This window comes from Rhagoletis zephyria, unplaced genomic scaffold, assembly GCF_001687245.7.
Source record: "Rhagoletis zephyria isolate East Lansing unplaced genomic scaffold, Rhagoletis_zephyria_1.1 Rzeph_scaffold_00731, whole genome shotgun sequence".
Lineage (NCBI taxonomy): Eukaryota > Metazoa > Arthropoda > Insecta > Diptera > Tephritidae > Rhagoletis > Rhagoletis zephyria.
Window position 1 is genome coordinate 23,575 of NW_016157815.1, and position 15,159 is coordinate 38,733.

The window sequence follows — 15,159 nt, forward strand, 5'->3', positions numbered from 1 at the left end:
CGGAATGTATGACGAAAAATATAAAGACAAATTTTTTTGTTTTCGGAATTTCCTTCCAAAAATATTTTCGATGTGAAGGTATATGGCGAACTCTTTTTTCCGGTACGGTCTAATGTACATACATATGCATGTATTTAAAGTGCATACATACATAAATGCTGGTATCTAAAGAGCGAAATACACCACACAAGCGGTTTGACAAACCAAGCGAAATTTCCCTTTGCTTCAAGGGAAATTTCGCTTGGTTTGTCAAACCGCTTGTGTGGTGTATTTCGCTCTTAATGCATCTGTAAACTGAAAATATACTTACTGCCGAGGAGGGTGTGGCACATCATTTATAGTATATTTTTGCGTATTCCTAATTTCTTGCGAATTTCGTCGGTGTGTTTTTAAAATTGTCTCTTCAACTTTTCGACTATTTCTGAGCATTTGTAAAGATAATATTTACTCGTATTTACTATTCTGAAGGAAACCCCATAAATTCGCTTGCCAAGCAGCTTCCAAATTTATCGTCGCCAGCAGGTTTTTTATTAATATTTTTTCCTTATTTCTTTCAGCCTTTCGCACATGTTTCTTCATTTATTTCGTCTGCTTTTTAGTTAGCGCTTTTTACGCGCATTTCAGTATGTTTTCTTTCATTCCATTTTGTCACACATTCATTTTTTCACATATCTTATTTTTCGGCTGCTTTTTGTGGTTAGACGTAGTGACACATAAAACGTTGGTTTACTCATTTTTCTTGTTTGGTGTTGTCATTTTTGTTGCTGCTGCTTGTGTTCCACTTTTGTCTCCCTTTTGTTGGCGCGCTCATTTTGGCACCTACTATTAACCCGCCATCGCCAGCGCCAACACCATCGCCATAAAAAAAAAAATTAAATATAAATATAAATCGGTCTGCCCGACTGACCAGCGGCGAATCGGTAAGACGAGTCCCAGCAAGCAGCCAGTATGGCTGCGAGAATTCAATCAAAAATTCCCCTGCCATATGACCGACCGAACGACCACCACTCAGTCAGTGTGCCAAAGAGAGTGTGTTTGGTGTGGAAGTGTGTAGTGCTGCTCAATAAATAGTGTTGGTATTATGGGGGTTCGGCGGTAGATGCAGGTCGGAGTTCTGTTAACTGTATGCACGTGATTTAGTTTCAGCGCTTCCGTGTCGCTATTCGAAACTGTTCTTGACATTTGCTTTTTATAATTTTTTCATTTTTGTTGCACATCAATACATACATACATATGTACACTAGTTATAGTAGTTTTGTCTGCAGTGCTCTCGCGTTTATCAGCACACCCCACACCCCGTACACCATAGCTGTCTACCTCTTTCTTGCAGTCTATCTTTAGCGTTTTGCAATTGTTGCTGTTGGCATTGTTAGCGCCGGTCGCTTCATAAACACCGCTGCTGATAAAAGTTTAATGATCTTCCCGTTGTTTTTATTACGAAACAAATGCACAAACGTATTTGCTATAAGTATTATTATTTTTGCACTACTTATTTACATTTTTCTAGGTTGCTGTTTTTGCTCTTCGCCTCTTTTGTTTCGCATGAACTCTGTATGCAAATTAGTGCAGCTGTCAGCAGAAATTTTCTTCTCGCTTTGATAGTATTTAGTGATTCCAAACCGGATTTTTGATTATGTAGATAGCGGTGGTTTTTATGTGGTAGATGAATATTTTTAAGATGTAATGTCTGTTGATTCAAACGAGGTGTCGAGAATTTAAATAAATGCTTAGAAAGTGCTATTTTAATTTTGTCTGCTTCTTTGTGAACTGACACCATGTGAGAGCATAGCTATATTGTTATTCAGATCGCCAAAACTCGAAATAATACTTTGTAACCTAAAAACCAATTAAGCTTTAGTAAAGCGGTAAAAAGGTCCAAAATAAACCATGGATATGGTTTGCCCAATTTGGATAGTGTTGGAAATTTCTAAGGCATATTGTAGGTTATGTGAAGTTAGTAGGCCGCGCCCACGCTCACGACGAAGCTCTTCAAGTGACTGATGTCCATTCCCGAAAGCTCATCGGGAGTGTTGAAAGCGTGCGACCCAAGATGCTTAAACCTTAGGAGATGATTCCACCTTACCGTCCTCCATGCAGCTGGTGCAGTAAGGGTCTCCCACCAATAGCGTGTTTACTGCCATATCTATGTAAACAAAAGCGTCAGTGTTGTCTGGCTGCAAAATAATTCTCATGCCCATATCGTCACTAGACACGAAGAAAGGCGCGAGTTCAAAAGTTGAACTCTTGAAAAACTCTTCAGCGATAGCTTAAAGGTGAGACCCTCAATGACACGACATTTTAACAAATATTTCCTATTTGTCTTTTGTTTATTTAATATTTATTATTTTCTTTTTTGTATAAGCATATAAATTCATATTTCAAGCTTTGTGCAAAACTTATAAAAAATCTGCAAACTTGCAATTTTTTAATCAGATTTTTTAGAAATTTGTTGAGTATGCAGTTTTATAGCCCATTAAATTATGGTGTAAAAGTGTAAGTTTTATGTTACTAAAAATCTCGTTGATTCATTTTTTTTAACGCATTTTCTTCCGCATACTGGGAGTGGTGAGTAGCGTACCTGAAAAGGGGCTTAACATAATATTTCATCTGCAACTGCGGATTTTTTTAGTTCATTGTACGGCAGCAATTCAGGGAAACCAATATGCGGAGACAAATCAATTTGGGCTTTGCAACGATCCTGTGTGATATAGAAGGGTGTCGGCTTAATGAAATCAAACTGACATTTAAGTGAGCACTGACTACATTACGCCGGTTTGGGACTTCAGTATTAAGATACCTATTAGTGGTAGAGGGTTCAAAGGTTGTGCAAGGCTCCAGAGCCGGTCTCCACTTGGAGGAGCTGCAGATCTCCCAGTCCGTTCGCCTGCCGAACTGCCTCATTGTCTACCAAGTAGAGATCTGCATTATACAGAAGATGGCTTGCCTTTTACTGAATAGCACGGGAAGCTACTATCTTTGTCGATAGTGAATTAGCCGTGGGAGTAATGGAATCTAGGTAGCGAAATCAGGGTTTGTATGGAAATATAGTGCCACTTTGGAACATAGAAATATTAAAGGCAACTTGTCAGCTGTTGAGATGGCCAGATCTTTACTACCACCCTTTAGTGATACTAATGACTTGGGTAACAAGCGGGGGGACTGTGGGATCTCAAGATTATTATGGCCGTGGTAAATACAGAAGACATTCTGAAACTTACTGCCGTCATTACAGGACACTGTACTATTGCATCAATGCTCCACCTATGGCCAATACCCCATGCAGAAGATGCCGCGATAAAAATGAGGAGTAATTATTTGCCCGCTTTCTCTCTGTCACTGTTCTGGCCTAGATCCGAAGCGTCTCTGACACTTTGGATGACACTTCTTTAACATTCTGGCGGAGATACCGGAAGTAAAACGCTCCTCAATTTCATTTGGGGCGGCAATTGGACCACTAGGTTTATGCAATGGAAATATGTACCTTCATTTCCTTCTAAATAGGAACCCCGGTTAGGGGAAGGTGTCTCCTCCTTAAAATATGCCCTCCTAATCTAACCTAACCTTTGCTGGCGCTAATTTAAAACGTCAAGTCAAACATAGTCCATATCTATCTGATCTTTCCAGTGCAACCACCAGCTGATGTAACAGTGAACACTTTCAGGACTGGATCGTCTGCATTCATTCGGACTACCTGTCCTAACCAATTAAGCCGCTATACTTTAATCAATGTCGTTGTAAAGTTCCAACAGTTCATCGTTCCATCGTCTGCGCTAGTTAGCCTCACCAACCTACAAAGTCACGTACATAAATCTTCATCGGAATAGACACTTATAAGGTGTGATTTTCGTCCGTCGCGAGAGATCTTCACTGCCCATTTGACTGCTCAGTCTAAAGCATTGTCAAAGTCGAAGTTCTCTATCACTTTAAGATTAAACCTGTCAACATTGTTCGATGACCGGAATTACTTTGTTTTTCCCTCGTTAATCGCCAGTCCTACACGCTTAGCTTCTCTGCTTAATTCAATAAGGCTAGTCTTAAAGCAATCAGACAGTAGGCAGTCACCGGGTCTGAAACTTTGTATGGTATTAAACAGAACGGCAAGGTCAACGGTTGGCTTTAGCCAGATAATGCGGTAGTTGGCGCAAATGGGGGAGTTAACCTTCTAATGGATAGTCAGTCGTCAGACATGTGTTCATTCAACCATAATCGGCATCGGAGATAAAGCATGTACCATAACAACTCCGACAGACCTTCATCTCCAGCAGCATATCTCGTCATAGTCGCGCGATGGGACATCGATTCCATCCTCCTCAACTGCGGTTCGCTTCATTGCTGTTACCATTCAACGGGTTGGAAGAGTGTTCCCTCCATAATTTCAGTACATTCTGGACATCGGTCATCACTTTACCGTTGTTGGTTTGTTTTTGACGGTGAGCTTTCCTTGGTTTGTAACAAAATAGTAGTGCGAGTCCATGTTTGGTCCTTGGATCGTACACCTGCCGAAAATACTGGAAGCATGCCTTCCATCGAGCTGAGATGGGCATGTAGCTTGAACCTAGTGCTGCATACTGTATCGGGCTCCGTTGAAGTCAAAAAGATCACTTTGTTAACGTATGTTTTGCTGTGAAGGATGAATATGTGGACTATGGGATGAAAGGTATATTCCTTGCACTCCCTGCCATTGAAATCATCATTGTTAAGCTGACAGCGCCCTTCTCTTTCGTCTGAGCTCGGGCGCAAGTGAGCGACATGTTGAAGAATCCCACATCCATGCGGCTTGCGGCGAGACACTCGTCCACGGGTGTGAACGTTACTACTCAGCGACGAAGTCTCTGTTGCACCACAAATCCAATACCGAACTTGCTTTTATTTAAATGACAGCTGCAAGAGACGTCGAATGGCTCCAAGGTATTTCTTGGATGGCGGTGATGTCAGCTTTAGTTTTGCAGAGGACATCAATTAGACGGCCAGAGACCGTTTACCATTCGGACAATCGCCGTGGTCGTCACGTTTTCCATGACCGGGCTCAAATCCAGCATATCTGGAGGTGAGGACAGGAGTTACCTCATTTATTAAAAAATGGTTAACTGACTCTATTCCCCTTCCGAAGAATAGTAAGTTTGACGAAATCAACTAAATGATTACATATAGAGATTTTCTAGACTAGCCGTTTGAATGCCAAGGCGGATTCATATTTTCAGCTCACAACTTTTCTTCCATGTGGTTGTTTTAGTGTTTCTCTCACAGAGAGAGAACTATAACAACAACCACATGGAAAAAAGTTCAGAACTAGAACGATGAATCCGTGCTTGCGTTTTTAGGCTAAATTTTGAGCTGCCTCGCGAACTCTGCGTTCCTCCAGCTGTTCTGGGGAAAAAAGGTACTCGGCCGACTGTTGGGCGGACGGAAAAAAACATTTCTGGCCCTTCACAGGCTTTCGGTGAGGGTGGAAAACAGGGATGGTAACTAAAATTCTGTCTTAAGGGGTATCTGTAAAGGGGGATAGCGAAGCAGTTCCGAACCAGGGCAGCTTAGATTGTCAAGTGGATAAGGTACCTATGAGTAAAAGTCACTGGTCCCGACATTGATGCGACAACCGTGGCCGAATTTGTAAGATACATTAAGGGTAGGGTCAATAAACTAAGCAAGACTTTGTAACCCTAAAGATCTATTAAAAACCTGAAACTGCTATTCCCACTTTCTCACTTCTCGTTTACAACTTAGATTCCCAGGTTATGACTAAGTATGTATGTATGTGCATACTTTCGAGTTCGAATAATTATTCTTTCCCATTCGGTTTTTCTGTTTTCCCCTTCATGGAATGCAAAATATGCGCATAAATTATAACAAAATGAGTATTAAAACTCAAATATTTAGATCTGTATCTTCGAAAGCGAAATACACATCAAAAATGCCAAAATAAAGCAGTAAAAAGGAAGGCACGAACGAACAAGCCAGGCTAAGCCTTACATACCGTCGAAGGCCACCCGCCGCATTAAAAATTTAGCGCTCGCTCGTCTGTTGCGTGCTAATGGCGATTGAGAATTGATGACGTGTAGTTGTTGTATTTGGTGTTTTGGCGCATCGACGATGCTTCCCATGTGGTAGCGATGGCGGAGGCGGTGGTTGCGGTTGTGGTGAGCCAGAACCAGAATAGAATGTTGCATGCCAAACGATGCGAAAAATGCGACGAGACGTGACGACACGACAACCCAAAGCGAGCATCACAGAGAGGCAACAAAATGGATGAAATTGAAAATGAAATTAAATGCAGCAAACAAAAAAAAAAGATGAAATAGAATTAAATGCAGCAATGCAACAAGAATAAATTGAATAAAAATTGGGCATACACACATGCGAAAAAAATATACATAACTATATATGGGTATATACATACATAGGTACTTGTACATACAAATTACAAACGAAAGCGACACTGAAATTGGCTATTTGGTTGGCAAGGGCGGGAAACGCGTCGGAAGTGCGCGCATTAAAGCCAGAGATGATAGTCTGCGGCATATTCACACGCTTCCAACGCCAAAGTTGCGCTGTTTGAGTACATTTCTCCCCTCAGTTTCATAGTTCGCTTAGTACTCGATGAGTGGCAGCATATTTTGTGCAATTGGAGTTGTTGTTGTGGCAAGTGCATTGCTTTTTTTGCCCGCAGCGATGTAATTGTAATTGCTAGTGTAATATCTGTTGGGTTTGTTTTATAAATCTATGTATGTATATATGTATGCATTTTGGTACCCGACTTCCGTTTGCAATTTCAATTTCATTTTCTGTATTTCTATCCGTTCTATTCTGCGCAGTATATTTCTACATTTAAATTATCTGACACCGAAAATAAGCAACTGCAAGCGGAAACAAACAAAATGCAACAAAAATGAACAAAAGAGATTTGTTAATTATGTATCTAATTGAAAAAAACGAGTTAAACAATTTTCCCTGAGCACGAAAATTGTACAATGACACCAGATTCGTATCTAAATGATCGCACAGCACTCGTGAATGTAATAAAATTAAGTGGCGATTAATTTTGCGGTAGAAAATTGAAAGAGTTTGTGGAATAATTTAGTACACGTGAACATTTGAAACACTTTGCCGATACACATGTACTGATTCTCTTAGCAAAGTGATTAGCTACTTGTAATTACCTAAATTGGGTCATGAACTTTGTGGTAAAGCGAAGGGAATTTTTTCCACTTTACCGAGTAGTTCAGTCAGATTAGACCTTAAACCTTAAACTCACACAGAACAAATTCTAGTTGTCCCCAAGAGTGCAACTATTCGCCTCTCAACATTCTTGTTAATTCGTGGCAGAAGAAAAAAAAACAGTGTTCCGCAGTCTCCTTCTTTTCAAGGCAGGAATGGAAAATGGTAGTCAGCCATCCCATAAGTTGTCTGCAATCCTATCTGCCCCCTAAAAGCGGTTAGCTATCTAGACGTTCCGATATTGAAATAAATGCGAGATTTACCCATCTGCAGCCCCTCGACGCCTCCCAGTCAGTACAGAGTGATATATGAACATATTTTCGAACGGCGGCTTCGATCGTCAAAGTTAGGAGTGATTTAAGCGGTTGTGGGCTAAATAAATACCAGGTCTGAGCTTTTTATAACCAAATGATCAGCTGTCACCTTTCAAGGAATTTCTGTTTGACCCTGCATTGTCAAACTAGTCTGAAAGTAGTTATTGATTTGAGTGTAGCGCGGGTTTTCACAGCAGACACTTAAACTTCTGCATTTCCACCCAACTTCCAAAGCTTACTTAGTCCATTACCTTGAACACTGAAAATACCTCGACATGGTATACTGAAGTATATTCTTAAATGGTGAAGGCTTGGTTGCTTGTTAGAAGTGTCGCTGAGAGCACCAATTTGATACATTTTTTGTGGAATCCCTGATATTATCTGATTTCATAATTTCACCTACGATAAACGTTGCAAATGCTGAGCCTATGTCACTTGTAATCATCACTCAAGATAACACAATGTGTAAACCAGCTATCTGTATCGCGGTTAAGCCAGCACTCAGCTTCGAACTCAACATTGGAGTGTTTCCTTAACAAAGGATTGAAAAGGCATTAATGTCTAGATTTCTGTCTTTATTAATTTCCGCCTTACTTCAAACCAAATCATACTAGAACCAATATCTTTCAAGCCTAAAATGGCCTAAAGATCCCTTTTCCCTTTTGCATATTTCGTGACGGTAGGTTTAGCAGTGTGGGAGTGGCTCCACCGAAGCTCCCTCTCTTTCTGCCCCGACCAAAGGCTCTACTAGAATCGGTTTGGCTATCTTGCACATGGGTTGCCAAGAGTCGCGATTGAGTATAGCCGTGAAACTGTAACTGCATACCCAGAACGACGACCATACCCCATTGCAGTGCATCAGAGCAGCCCAGCAGTACGGTGATCGTTCTGCGGAAGTTTGGTAAAAATACTGACCACGCTATTGCTATATCCAACCATAGATGATGGACTCTATCACGTGACATATTGACCTCCTTCTGCTTGAAACTTAATGGCCCCGAATACGCGAGTATTGAACGATATTCCAATTTCCCAGCACATAACTACTACGTTTCCCAGAGCCGAGTTGTATGTACATGCTGTGGAAGTGACATAGCCAAAAGCACCCCATATGCATGTGTACAAAAAACGCCCAAGGCGAATTATTTCATAATGATGGTATTTCTAACTCTGGTAACCAGATTCTGCAGAGTCTCTGACAAGATTTTCTCGTTTGATAGGCATGTTGATCCAAAGGTAGTTGATCTGATGAAGGCTCCTTCGTACGAATGCGCAACCAAACCAATCTCTTAAACCATTTCAGCGTGAAAGACATCAGCTAATAGCGCTGAAGTTTTTTTGGGGCGATTATAGTGATCCTCACAAACTTTGGCATGCAGACTTGATTGCTTAACTGAATTTTATTTATCCCAGTGGATTTACAAGCAAAACAGACCACACACCGTGCGGTTATACGACTGAACACCCAAAGCAGGTGGCCAAATGGTAGAAATGGCTTTCCAAATTTCATGTACACAACATTGTAGACTTCTATTCTTAACTAGGTATAACTGCATCGTTCACGACTCTCCTACCCTCAAGGAAGGCGTGAACACGGGACAATATGTGGGCCATTCTGATATATTTACACCTCAATATTTTTTTGGGGGTGAAATATATTTTTTTACATTCTTTATCGAAAAAAAGAAGACACCTATTTTTTTATTTCGTCATGATATTCGAAAATCTTGAAAAAAATTCCCGAAATTTTTAACTCACGGAGAAGTATCTTCTTTTAATTGTTTGCAGTTAATAAACTATGTATTTGTCGGAGAAAATCAGTTAAGGTATCAATGTAAAAATGTAAAAATGTAAAAAAATATACTTGACCCCAAAAAAAAATATTGAGGTATAAACATTGTATGGAATGACCTATAGACATATTATAGCATTTCTGAAAAATTTGTCTTAGGGTGATTCAGCACGACTGCAGATGTTCGCAATAGTGCTATTGATTCATGTGCGGTGCCACATATGGTCCAAGTCCATGCCATACAAGTTTGGTAATCATGTCATGATAAACGGACTCCGCATGCCCAAAAACTACAACAAACAGTGACTCGATGTGGGAGCGTTGTTGTTTGTAACGCATCCGTTAAGTGAAACTGTGCCACATTGTTCATGATGGGTTTTTTTGGAAATCGGCATCAACATTTCGATCTCTTCAAGCGGTGTTCCACTGAGTATCGCTCCAAAGCTAAGCTTGTCAAAGACGTTTGTACCAATTGTGTAAAAAGAAATTAACATATCACAAGCAATTCCTGTCAAATATCTGCATACTATATATAAGCGCTTTTATTAATCAAAAATATTTAACAACTTGATAGAAAAAAACATTTGTTTGTACTAGCAAAAAATTAATTTGCGCCCCCGGGTGGGCTCGAACCACCAACCTTTCGGTTAACAGCCGAACGCGCTAGCCAATTGCGCCACGGAGGCTATATGCCCAGTGCTCGCCAAGAACACACTACAATAACAGTCAAGACACAAACAACAATAACAATTCAGAATTAAGTTAATGTAGTGAGAATGAAAAAAAAATTGTGCTCAAGCGGCGACTAAAACGAGAGATAAAATAAATGAAGTGAGCATTGGTTGTTTATGCTTGTTTGTACTTGCACATGTATGTTTGTATGTGCATGTGTTTATTTATGTATATTGTCTGATGTGTAAGAGGCGATTAAATATAGAATTACAGCGTTGGGAAATATAAACAAAACAAGTATTTTAATAAAACAACAAAATAAACTGGGTGCTAAAAATAGACTCTAAATAAATTTACACTTTCTCTTTATTCATAGCGCACTTTACAATCGTTTGTAGATATATTTTGCCGGGCCCCAGGGAAGTTGTCATCGGCGGGGGTTTTGGATTGAAAACTTTTTTAAATAAACCGATATTTCAGTGGGTTTATTTACTATTATTTTTAAGGACTTAAACGAAATATGTATTTCACTAGCTGCGCATACATTAGCATATACTTATGTTTGTATATATGTAGGTATGGAGATAACATAATTGGCATACAATCTTATTATAGTTAAACTAAAATTTCGTAATTTTTGGTATATTTGCCTTTGGTCCCCAAAATGTGTTCTCAATAAAAAAATTATGAAAAAAATTATAAAAGATTACTAGTTTGCCAGTAACTTAAGTTCCTGTTTCAGTTTTTGTTAAAAACAATTTTTAATTTTTCAGTTACAAAATGTTTGGTAACATTCAGAATAGGGCTAAGAACAGAATAAACACATTTTTATGTGAATTTACTTAAAAAAAAAAATACTTTGTACTTCTCGGTCAGCAAAGTTCAGTGAGTAGTTGGTCGACCTTGGTTCATCTTAGAAGGGTGGTATCGGCACACAGAAGTTGTGTGTACTTTTGATGAGACGCACTTCTTTTTATGCACTAACCTTGAAAAGTAGAAAATAAATAAAATAAAATAAAACTTTTTAATATACCACGCTTTTATAAATGGACTAAACATTAGAAAATACTATTTCTCAGTCCCATAGAATTTGTTTTGATAACTTTTGATTTTGAAATTTTAGCAATAGTCATTATAAATAATTTATGAGATTGAAAACGAAAAATGTGGAGCGCATGTAATAGACCTGAATTGATATGAAGTCCATTAAAAAAAAAAAAAATATTATTGTAATATTTAGTACCTTTGATCGCCTTGTTGGATCCGCCACATTGAATTTAAAAAATCTGACTTCACATTCGTAATCAGCGACCTTAAGCACCTGTGGATACCAAGATAAAAGTCAATACGTTAATATTTATAAAAAAAGTTTATCACATAAAGTTCTCCATGTTTTTTGAGTTTAGAAAAAATTCTGACGCGATGGATCAAATCGCACTCCAGATTCGTGTTCAGCGACACTATAAACATAGTCATTTAATTTTTTAATTTTTTCATTTTTTTTTTATTACTCCGGGCTTGAAAACTGAGTTCCCAATTTTCTACTTCCTTTTCAAGGTTCAAGTGAAATGGGTTAGATAAGTGTGCCACAACTTTTTTTAACCGACTTCCAGAAAAGGAGGAGGTTATCAGTTCGTCGGAATATTTTTTATTTTTTTGTATGTATGTTACCGAATAACTTTGGACCACGTCAACCAACTTCGACAATTCTTTTTGCATCGGAAAGGTAGTGTCTCAGAGGTGGTCCCGTACTAATCTGGTTTAGATCCGATCATTGGATCATGAGATATATATATGTATATATATTTTTTTTATGAGAATTGAAGTCGTTTTTTTTCCTAAGAATTACTTGTTTTCAAATGTCTATGCCCATATATTTCTTTACTTCTAAACAAGGCCTTGCCGCTATTCAAGCCACCAATCCGATCTTTGAGGATCCAAGGTTTTTGGATGAGCATGAGTTTCTTTTCGCTTGAGACGGGTGGAGTTTTGCGGCTTTACAGCCGTACCTAAATTAGCGCATTGAGCGTTTCGCTTGTATCCTTATCTCTCTATGACGCATTAAATTTGTATACGCCAGAAGAAGAGAGGCCGCCAGGCACAATGCTTGACGCTCATTTAGGTATGGCTCTTACTCTAGTGGAGATTAATCTATGAAATACCCACCATTCGTTCGGTAAGTATGGCCGTACGCCCAATTACTGTACAGATGGCATCTTCCGGGTCTGCTAATTGTGAACAGTGATGCCAGATTGTGGGTAATTTCCCTATTTTACGCTGAGCCAAAAGCACAATGGTTTTTTCAACCAAGTTATGGTTTGATATTTCCATGGTCAATAAACCGATTGTAAGAAATGTGATTCAAGTTGAACATTTGAGAACAGATCCGTATGTATGGCAGTGGCTGTACGAGCAGAGGTGCTTGCTGTTATTGGTTGGCTTCCAGCAGTACAAATAATGCTGTAAGCGCGATACATAATTTTTACTTTTTTCTTTTTTTGCTTTTTCTTAATTACGACAAAGCCTCTGCGAAGTGCAGAACCAAATCAGACGACGAAGAAAATTGATTCAAGTTGAACATTTGAAGACATATTTTTAAAGCGGTTGTAACTGAATGTGTAGAGATGCTTGCTGTTAGTAGCTAATCCCGTCAGAGTCAACATGTTAAAATGATAATAAACATTTTGGTTTTATATCTCCGAATTGTGAAAAAGCATCTGTGAAGTGCAGAACATAAATGTATTCAAACGAAAGATCGCCAACGATAATGTAAACAAAATTGTGGTTAATATTACCAAACCATTGTTGAAAATATTAACGAAGGCATTGTTAATATTAACCAAAAATCACGTTGATTTCTTTTCAAGTTTGAATTTGGTAATATTAACCAATTTTTGGTTGACTTTTCTCTCAGTGTAGGGATATTTTGCATAAAAAAGTATTAAAAGAGGAAAAGGGAAAATTTCAAATAAAAAAGGATTTTCATTTAACATAATTACCGACGCATATCTGATCAGTATGCAATAATATTCGACACTCTTACGTAATTAATCGTTCTGAAGATGTGATGTGGAGTAAAATTATCTATAAGTATTAAAAATTACAAGTTTTTTTTTTAAATTTTGGTCCCGTTAACCAATTCAAGCGCTGAATAAGAAAGGATATTTTCAATTGTATCTGAATAAGAAAGGATCTTTTCAATTGTAACTGGTGTTTGATGTAAAAGAAGGAACAAATTATCTGATGAAATGTTAAAGAGTACATGTACATATGTATATAAAATATCGGCTGCTTTTGAATCAAAAAAAGTCAAGTAACCAAAAATCATTTTCGCTTACACAATGCAAATAATTTGTAACTGAAATGCCAGTACGCATTCAACAAGAAAAACGTTTTTTCAAAATCTTGGGTTTTAATAATCACTGACGCTAATTTTTGAATGCAGTAGATGTTTTTAAATTCTGTGTAATCTACCGACCACTGAATTTCGAAGAAAATTGTTTCAAGTTGAACATTTGAAGGCAGATTTAGAAAGCGGCTTTAGCTGAGTGTGTAGGGATGCTTGCTTTTATTTGCTAATCCCGTCAGGGGCAACGTGTTGAAATGATTATAAAAAATTTTTGTTTTGTTTCTCCGAATTATGAAAAAGCATCTGTGAAGTACAGAATATAAACGTATTCAAACGAAAAAACCGACAACCAAAAGTTTGGTTAATGTAAACAGAAGTATGGTTGAAAACATCAACCAAGGCATTCCTAATATTAACCAAAAATCACATTGATTGCTTTTCAAGTGTGAGTTTGGTAATATTAATAAATTTTTGGTTGATTTTTTTCCCAGTGCAGGCGCGCTGGTTCTGTGAAGGGAACATTTTTCGACACATCTTTCCGATGTAAATGGGGGGTCATAGCATCGAAGTCGTTAAAGACCCTCCAGGGGAACGAAAAATGACACTGAAGATGGCACAAAGCTGAAACCGGTTTGTCCCCAAACCAAATTTGTCAAGAGTCGACGAAAAATTATTCCGCAAAACATCCTACAATTACGGTTGGCTCGTTTACCGCAACCACCGCCTCTCTGGGCCTGCCTATGGGCTCTTCCAACTTCACAACTTTGTAGTGGTACCGGGTTGCCAAGACTAAATATTTTCTTGCACAGGTAACTTGGAGGGTCCAAATATTTCATAAGCCTTCCTGAGAATAGGCATAGCAATCCATCAAAATAATATTTACGGTTTTTCACAATACATGAATATATCGAATCTGAAAGAAAATAAGAAATGTTTGGAAATAGTATTTAAGTTTTATTTCCAAGCAATTGGACTGGGCCGTAATGTATCAACGAATACAGCTATTTTATCCCAATAAGCAGAAAAAGCTACAGTATAAATTTGTAGCATAACGCATACGAGGCACTTGTGAAAAGAAAAACTGACATTTATTTAAGCTGCTTGGACCGAAGAAATCTTTTCCGATTGCCTCAAGTCCATTTGCACCTAAATATTGAAATAAAGAATAGCAGCAACATACTCAACATACTATACATACGTACATATAAAGTATGTATGTATGTACGTAAGTACTTGTGTGTATTTTGCAAGTAACCCTCGAAAAATTGGGTCAATGCAGTGGTTTAATGCACCACAAACAAACAACCGAACAACAACAAACTACTTATGCTTACAAACAATTCAGTGTTGCATTTGGCGTAGGCGTGTATGGCACGTAGCGCTACAACGAAGACAATAGGAACAAGTTTAAAAAAGGGTTGTAAAATAGCAAGAAACAAAAAGTGCAATAAGGTAGGCACTAAAACAAAAAAAAAAACATACACATAATAACAGCAACTATATATATATATATATAGCAACTATCATATACATTAGCGTGGGCCGAAAATCCGCTTTTTTAGAATTGTGATTGGTAATAGCAAAATTGTAGTGATCTAAACACAATCTGAAAAGAAAGATGACAATTTTTGGTCCATATCTTAGGCTCGCCCAAGTCCATCAAAGTTCAAGTGCTACACATTTTTTTCTTAGCTGACTTCGATTCTCTACAAAAAAGGTCCATATACCAAATTATGTAGGACTAATACTTTCGGAGATACCTGCAATTTTAGTAAAAAAAACGTATTTATTAATTTTTATTTTTTGAGATCATTGAA

The 15,159-nt window shown here is 38.1% G+C and overlaps 1 protein-coding gene and 1 non-coding gene across 12 annotated transcripts in view; one reads left to right on the forward strand and one right to left on the reverse strand.

Moving 5' to 3' along the window:
- Nucleotides 1-15,159, forward strand: part of LOC108361299 (myosin-G heavy chain-like) — a 151,373-nt gene that overhangs the window by 14,606 nt on the left and 121,608 nt on the right. The window lies entirely within an intron of this gene.
- TRNAN-GUU (transfer RNA asparagine (anticodon GUU)) lies at nucleotides 9,934-10,007 on the reverse strand. The gene has a single exon. It is a non-coding gene; the product is annotated as a tRNA-Asn (tRNA).